We start from the raw sequence: 6997 nt of genomic DNA, 5'->3' as shown, positions 1-6997 counted from the left end.
TGCTTTAGTGTGGACGTTGTTCAACAACAATACCGCCGTTTCAAGTGCATAGCCCCAAAACGAAGGTGGAAGCTCAGTGAAGCTCATCATGGATCGAACCATGTCCAACAAAGTTCGATTACGACGCTCCGATACACCATTCAGCTGTGGTGTCATAGGAGGAGTCCACTGAGAGAGAATTCCATTCTCTTTCAGATAGTCCAAAAACTCGGTACTCAAGTATTCTCCACCTCGATCCGATCGAATTGATTTAATACTTTTACCTAGCTTGTTTTCTACTTCAGCCTTGAATTCTTTGAACTTTTCAAATGCTTCAGACTTATATTTCATTAAATATAAATACCCATACCTTGAATAATCATCAGTAAAGGTAATGAAGTAGGTGTGGCCATATTGAGTCCCAACTCTAAATGGACCACAAACATCTGTATGGATCAAATCCAACAGATTTTGACTACGCTCAGGTTTCCCCTTAAAAGGAGATTTAGTCATTTTTCCTTTTAGGCAGGATTCACAAGTAGGTAGAGAGTTAATATCAGACATATCAAACATGCCCTCTCCCACTAGCTTGTTCATCCTTCTTGAGGAAATATGACCTAGCCTAGCGTGCCAAAGGTTTGCCGGGTTTTGGCTATCGATTTTCCTTTTGTTTGTTGTTGCCGGTTTATCAACATAATTTATTGGAACGTCTTTTAGTTTTAAGTTGTATAGATCGTTTTCAAGTTGTCCATTTCCAATTAAACATTCATTCTTGTAAATATTGCAAATCCCATTCACAAAATTGCAAGAATAACCATCTCTATCAAGCATAGAAACAGAAATAATGTTTTTAATTAAATCTGGAACAAATAAAACATCTCTTAAAAGTAACTTAAAACCGTTCTGCAAAATTAAATAAACATCTCCCACGGCTTTTGCTTCAACTCTGGAACCATTTCCGAGCCTCAGCTGGGTCTCACCCATCCTAAGCCTGCGACTTCTTGTCATCACCTGCAAATCATTGCAAATGTGAGATCCACATCCGGTATCCAATACCCAAGAAGTAGTATTAAGTGAAACATTTATTTCAATATAGAACATACCCTTTGCAGTTCGCAACTGCTCTAGATATTCCTTGCAGTTACGCTTCCAATGACCGGGCTTCTTGCAGTAATGGCAAACATCCTTGGATTTTTCCATGTTTGAAGCCTTTGTCTTGTACTTCTTCTCGGGTTCGACTTTCTTGGGTGGGGCAGAACGTTTCTTACCCTTCGTACTTGGCCCCTTCTTAGCAGAAGAAGAGGAGCCCACCAAGAAAGCCGGTTTATCCTTCTTTAATGTGGATTCATATGTCACAAGAATATTGACCATCTCTTCAAGGGAGGCCTCTATCTTGTTCATATTGAAATTTACCACAAATCCGTCAAACGAAGAAGGAAGAGACAGAAGTAGTAAGTCCACGTTGAGTTCATGCTCCAACACCAAATCAAGGGTTACCAACTTCTGTATGAGCCAAATCACTCGTACCCCATGATCACGGACCGAAGTCCCTTCACGCATGCGACACGTCATTAGCTCCTTTACAGTAGCGAACCTTTCAGCCCTCGATTGAGCCCCAAAAAGTTCCTTGAGTTGAACGTGAATGTCAGCAGCATTCACGGTGTCCTCAAATCGCCTCTGGAGTTCATCAGACATCGAGGCTTGCATATAGCATTTGGTCTTGATATCATGGTCCCACCATGTATCAAGTTTGGCTAACTCCTCCGGACTTACGTCAGCTGGTGCTTCCTTCGGAGGAGATTTCTCTAACACGTAGAGCATCTTCTCCGAAGTCAAGACAATCTTCAACTTACGGAACCATTCCGTATAGTTTGCGCCAGTCAACTTATTTTGTTCGAGGATCGAGAAAAGTGGATTACGCGAATTCATTGTATGAAATACTGAAAAGAAACAGACAAATATCAGTGATTGTTTAAGCAATTTACTAAGACATAAAATAGGCGAAATTTATTTTATGAATCTCACTCCCACTATTTTAACGATTTCACTACCCTCTAGTGAAAACGGGAAACTATTTTCCTTAGTGAGAACATGGAGTCCAATTGACAAACTTATAGTCCCGAATAATATCAGCCAACCATAATTTTCAAAAGGTAGAGCCCAATTGCTTCCAAAGCAACCTCCACGTTTTTACCTCATGTCCAATAAGGGCCCAATAATATGACGCCGATTATTGTGACATGTCAAGATGATCCATCAATATTAAGTTGTGATGGACGGTCGCCATGTGGATCCCCAAATAATATGAGCCGATCCCATGGGAGTTCCACCCAACTTACAACATGTGTCGATCCAATGTACAGCTTTTCGACGAACGGGCCCCCCCAATAATATGAGCCGGACCGTATCCGCGGGTAGCATCTCATACATTGATCGTTGATGGAAGGTAGGAACATTTAAACAAATTTAAATTTCCTTTATTTATCTTGATATCAATTTTAAATCATATTTAAAATGAGGGATTTTTAATTATAAAAATTTGTCTCATCATTTTTAAAATTTTGTATGCTTGTCGGATTCACACAATTTAGTATAAAACATGCATACAACCATAATATCACATATTATATAGGATGATCGATTCCATTTCTAATCGACCCGTGGTTGCCAATCACGAGTCTTAGTCCAATCCTAGGTAATATGCAGTATGCAATGCAATCCTATTACATTTGCTTCCAATTTACATTTCTTCTGTCTTTATTGTCTGCTGGGCCCACCTCCATCTTCAAATCTTGATCTCCCACTAAATCTAATGTATTTATAATAAATAACAATGACAAGTAGGGATACATTTTTAAGGGGTGGGAACGGGCCATAAACCAAGCCCACTTTTATTACATATGACATTCATATTGGGCCATAAACCAGGCCCATTAATAAAACCAACAACAATAAAACAAATGTAAATTCCTAACATACACCTACAAAATTGGTCATGGCAATCGATCATCCTTATCCAATAACATTTAATTCAAAATTAATTTATTGGATAACATGCAATGGCAATTTAAATTTAAAAGGATAAAATCATATTTCATACATAAAATCTTATTTTACATACAAAATCATATTTTATCTTTTTATCAAATAAAATCATATTTTATCTATAAAATCCAATTTTATACATAAAATCATATTTTACTCAATATATCCATAAGATCATATCTTATCATCAATTGTACCAAAAATAATTAATTTCAAAATTCAATTTAACGGATAAAATATTTAAATTTTCAAAAATTCAAATTTATCCAAAAATCAATTTTAAAATTTTCGGACTCGAACAATTCGATCCGATGCCTCGTGGACCAATCAAAACAATTTTCAATCGGACCAAAAATAGAATTTTAACATATTAAAATTTAATTTAAAATTAAAAATAATTTTTCCCGCGGACCCCCCGGGACGTTCCCGGGCCGGGCAGCGACGATCGCTGCCCTGGGCAGCGATCACATCGCTGCCCATGGGCAGCGCCGTGCGCCGCCCTGTGCAGCGCCCTGCGCTGCCCGGGGCAGCGACCATCGCTGCCCCTCCCGGGTAGCGATCCAATCGCTGCCCGGGTTTTTGCCCGAAAAAAAAAATATTTTTATTTTAAAATATTTATTTTGTTTCAAAAACCGAGGCTTAAAAAAAAAAAATTTTGTACAATCGATTTATTTAATCGCTTGATCTGAGCAACCTGGCTCTGATACCACAGTTGGAGAACGCGGCGTTCAGATCAAACAAGATTGATACCCGGTGTAGCGGAAGTTTAAAAATTTTTATTATATGGAACGATTCCATATTGGGTATCACATCTTTACGATTAAATTGTGTGTGTAAAAATTCAAATAACGATTATATAATTTTTACCTTTAATCTCGAATCGAGATTCTGGACACCAACAGATTTCTCTGCTCTTGTTGTATCTCCCTGGAACCGATGGACGAACAGTTCTTCTATCAGGTCCACGAATAGAGATTTAATCCCTCTGATAGATTGCACTAGAAAATCTATCAGAAGTTTTCTACGAAGAGATTAACGAATTTGATCCGTTAAACCAGACTGTAATTCAAAATCACAGGCTGGAATTTTTCTCGAGTAGAGAGAGGGAGAGGGGGCGGCCACTTTAAGAAAAATAGCTTAGGGTTTTCGAAAATTTTGTGCCTTGTTATGTGTAATTTCTGTACTGCAATAACTTATTTATAATGTAGGCCACTAACAGCTTAGGGCCCATTAGTAATAAGTTCAGGCCCGACAAGCAAAGCCCGCATGTTCAAAAATTAATATAAAATTCATCGTGACTCCGATTGATAAACCGATTTTACCAATGTGCACAGAAACCATTTCTGCACCTTTTAAAGTCAAGATAAATTTTTCTGAATCCGAATTCAGTAATTTCCAAAAATGCCCATCACTATGTCATTTTAGGAAATCTCACTCCTCTACTCTTAAATAAGAAGTCCAACTTCTTCGTTCATTAAATTTAACTCTTTAAATTTAACTATCTCAACGGGGATTAAAAATCCATTACACTGTGTGACCCTCAATGGTTCAGGGATACAGCTAGCCGTGGGCTCACAACTCCTTGTGACTCGGAACAACAATTTCCGACTTGCCCATCGAATCATGGTATGAGCGCCTAGCAACATCGCCCCATGATTCCCTAGGTATCACTGATAGTGCCTACAAGAACCAGTAGATTTTGGTTAGCGTACAGTACGGTCCCTTCATCCAAATATCCCGATCGAATCAACAACCATTGGTATATCGAGAGTCGCTCGAGATTCGATAACTATGCAATGCATCTTGAAGATCAAATAGTGACATCGCATGTGCTACTAAGAAACCATTTCTTAAATCACATCATGTACTCTGGCCAGAGATTCGTCACACTAATATCTCCTCAGATCGCATAGGATATCCACACTCGCAAGTATGTGGTGAATCCTTGACAACAAAGCATCGACTCCTACATGTGTTGTAACTGTACCCAATCCCGACACCTGATGACCCCAATAGAGTCGGTAAACGAGTCAAAGCATAGTACTAGCATATAGAGTCTCAATGATGTCTCAAGTAGTAAGGACTAATGGTGTACAACCAAAACCGCGGACTTTATCCACTCGATAAGTGATAACCACTTGGAAAGTCCGGATAGGGTAGTTCGATCATTCATCATATGAATATCCATTTGCATGCTTTGAACATCTCTATGTTCCTTACCAATGAAACGTGGTACTCCGCATCGCAAATGCTAGTCTCAAACTCGAGCGATCCTTATCCTTATTATCGGACGGCTCAATCGACTAGGAACAGTTTAGAACATACAGTGACTATAAGATGTGTTTCATCATAAACATCTCCATGTTCTACCACATCTTACATACACTATAGTATATTCAAGGTCTTTATCAAAACAACAATAGTATATCACAATATAACAATATGAAGAAAGATAAAGTCATTGCCATTAATAAAAGTGTAAATTATATTAAACAAAAGATTGTTTATACAAAGAGTCATCAAAGCCCTTAGCCACAAGTTGGCTCACCGGGCACCCACTCTTTCATTCCTTACCACTCTAGTCAGTTCGGCTCAGCAGTAGTTCAATATTTTAAAGCCCGACAGCGTTCTCATTTTTAATGACTTAAGTGCAACTTTTGTTCTCCAGTTTGCGAGTAGCAAGAGATATATACTAATATGCAGCACATAAATGACTTTAAAATCCTGGTAAAATAGTCTGCTCAGGGCGCCACCGAATATATAGCACCTTGCCAGAGAGCGACTCCGCGGGGGTACTCGTATATTCACCCTATCAACTATAGTGTCTACACCATCGTCGTGGTCTCTCCTAGTGTAGCAAAATCAGCGGCTGAGCCTCCCTAAAACCTAACCCGAATCCAAAACAGAACACAAGGCTCACATGGAAACTGACAATACCTGACTCGAGTCCATGATGAGTTACAAGCTCCCTGTGGAAACTGTCAATGACTCACATCTCTCAAGATGTAGTCCAGTATAAAACATGCATGTGCTAAAGCAGTAAATCATGGAGAACTTATAGCACATACTCAAGCAATATATAAGCATATATATCATGCCGGTTATCTCGGTCAGTACTTACGTACCTTAACACTGCAGGCAAATCCTAGCACCACTGGTCTAGATCCCATGCCTACCAATCCACACTAAGGTGTCTACAATGCAAATACCCATGCATCAATTTGTAAGCTCTAAAAGTCTTAACTAAGCTATTACATACTCTTAAATATTTTTAGGAAGCCAAATCTATACCTGCATCCGTTGTCAGCCCTTTGCTGCCGCTTGCCTCAAAACTAGGCCACAGCTCTGCTACGATGCCTGGATCGTTATCCCACTTCCGAAATCCCGAAAGGACGCCTAGAATTCCCTAAATCTAAGTTAGAAGGCTAAGGAATCGAGAGAGAATAGAGGAAATGTGCGAGTGAAAATGAATCTTGGCTCCTCTATTTATAGACGACATTCGGAGCCTCCGAACACGATTGGAGCGTCCGATCCCGACTTCGGATCGTCCGAAGTCCCATCAATGCATTAGCCATGACGTCACCTTGCTGACCTAATTGATGATGTATGCCCTTGCCATGATCGGACCGTCCGAACCTACCGACGGATCGTCCGATCCTGATCGGAGCCTCCGAACTCTACTTCTGAGCGTCCGATCTGCGCTGGACCAATTTTCTTACTTTTTGCTAATAATTCCCTTAATCACTTAATTGGGTTACGGGTTACTACAGTCTTCATCGACGATATACTGATATATTCAAGGATCTTGGAGGAGCATATACAGCACTTGCAGACAGCTTTGCAGACTTTGAGAGAGCAGAATTTGTATGCAAAATTCAGAAAGTATGAGTTTTGGCTCAATCAGGTGGCATTCTTGGGCCACATTGTTTCTAAGGAGGGCATAGCAGGGGATCCATCGAATGTTGAGGCTGTT

Source organism: Henckelia pumila, chromosome 3 (genome assembly GCF_033568475.1).
Source record: "Henckelia pumila isolate YLH828 chromosome 3, ASM3356847v2, whole genome shotgun sequence".
NCBI classification, from domain to species: Eukaryota; Viridiplantae; Streptophyta; class Magnoliopsida; order Lamiales; family Gesneriaceae; genus Henckelia; species Henckelia pumila.
The sequence above is the reverse complement of the archived record's forward strand: the minus strand, read 5'-3'. Positions refer to the sequence as shown.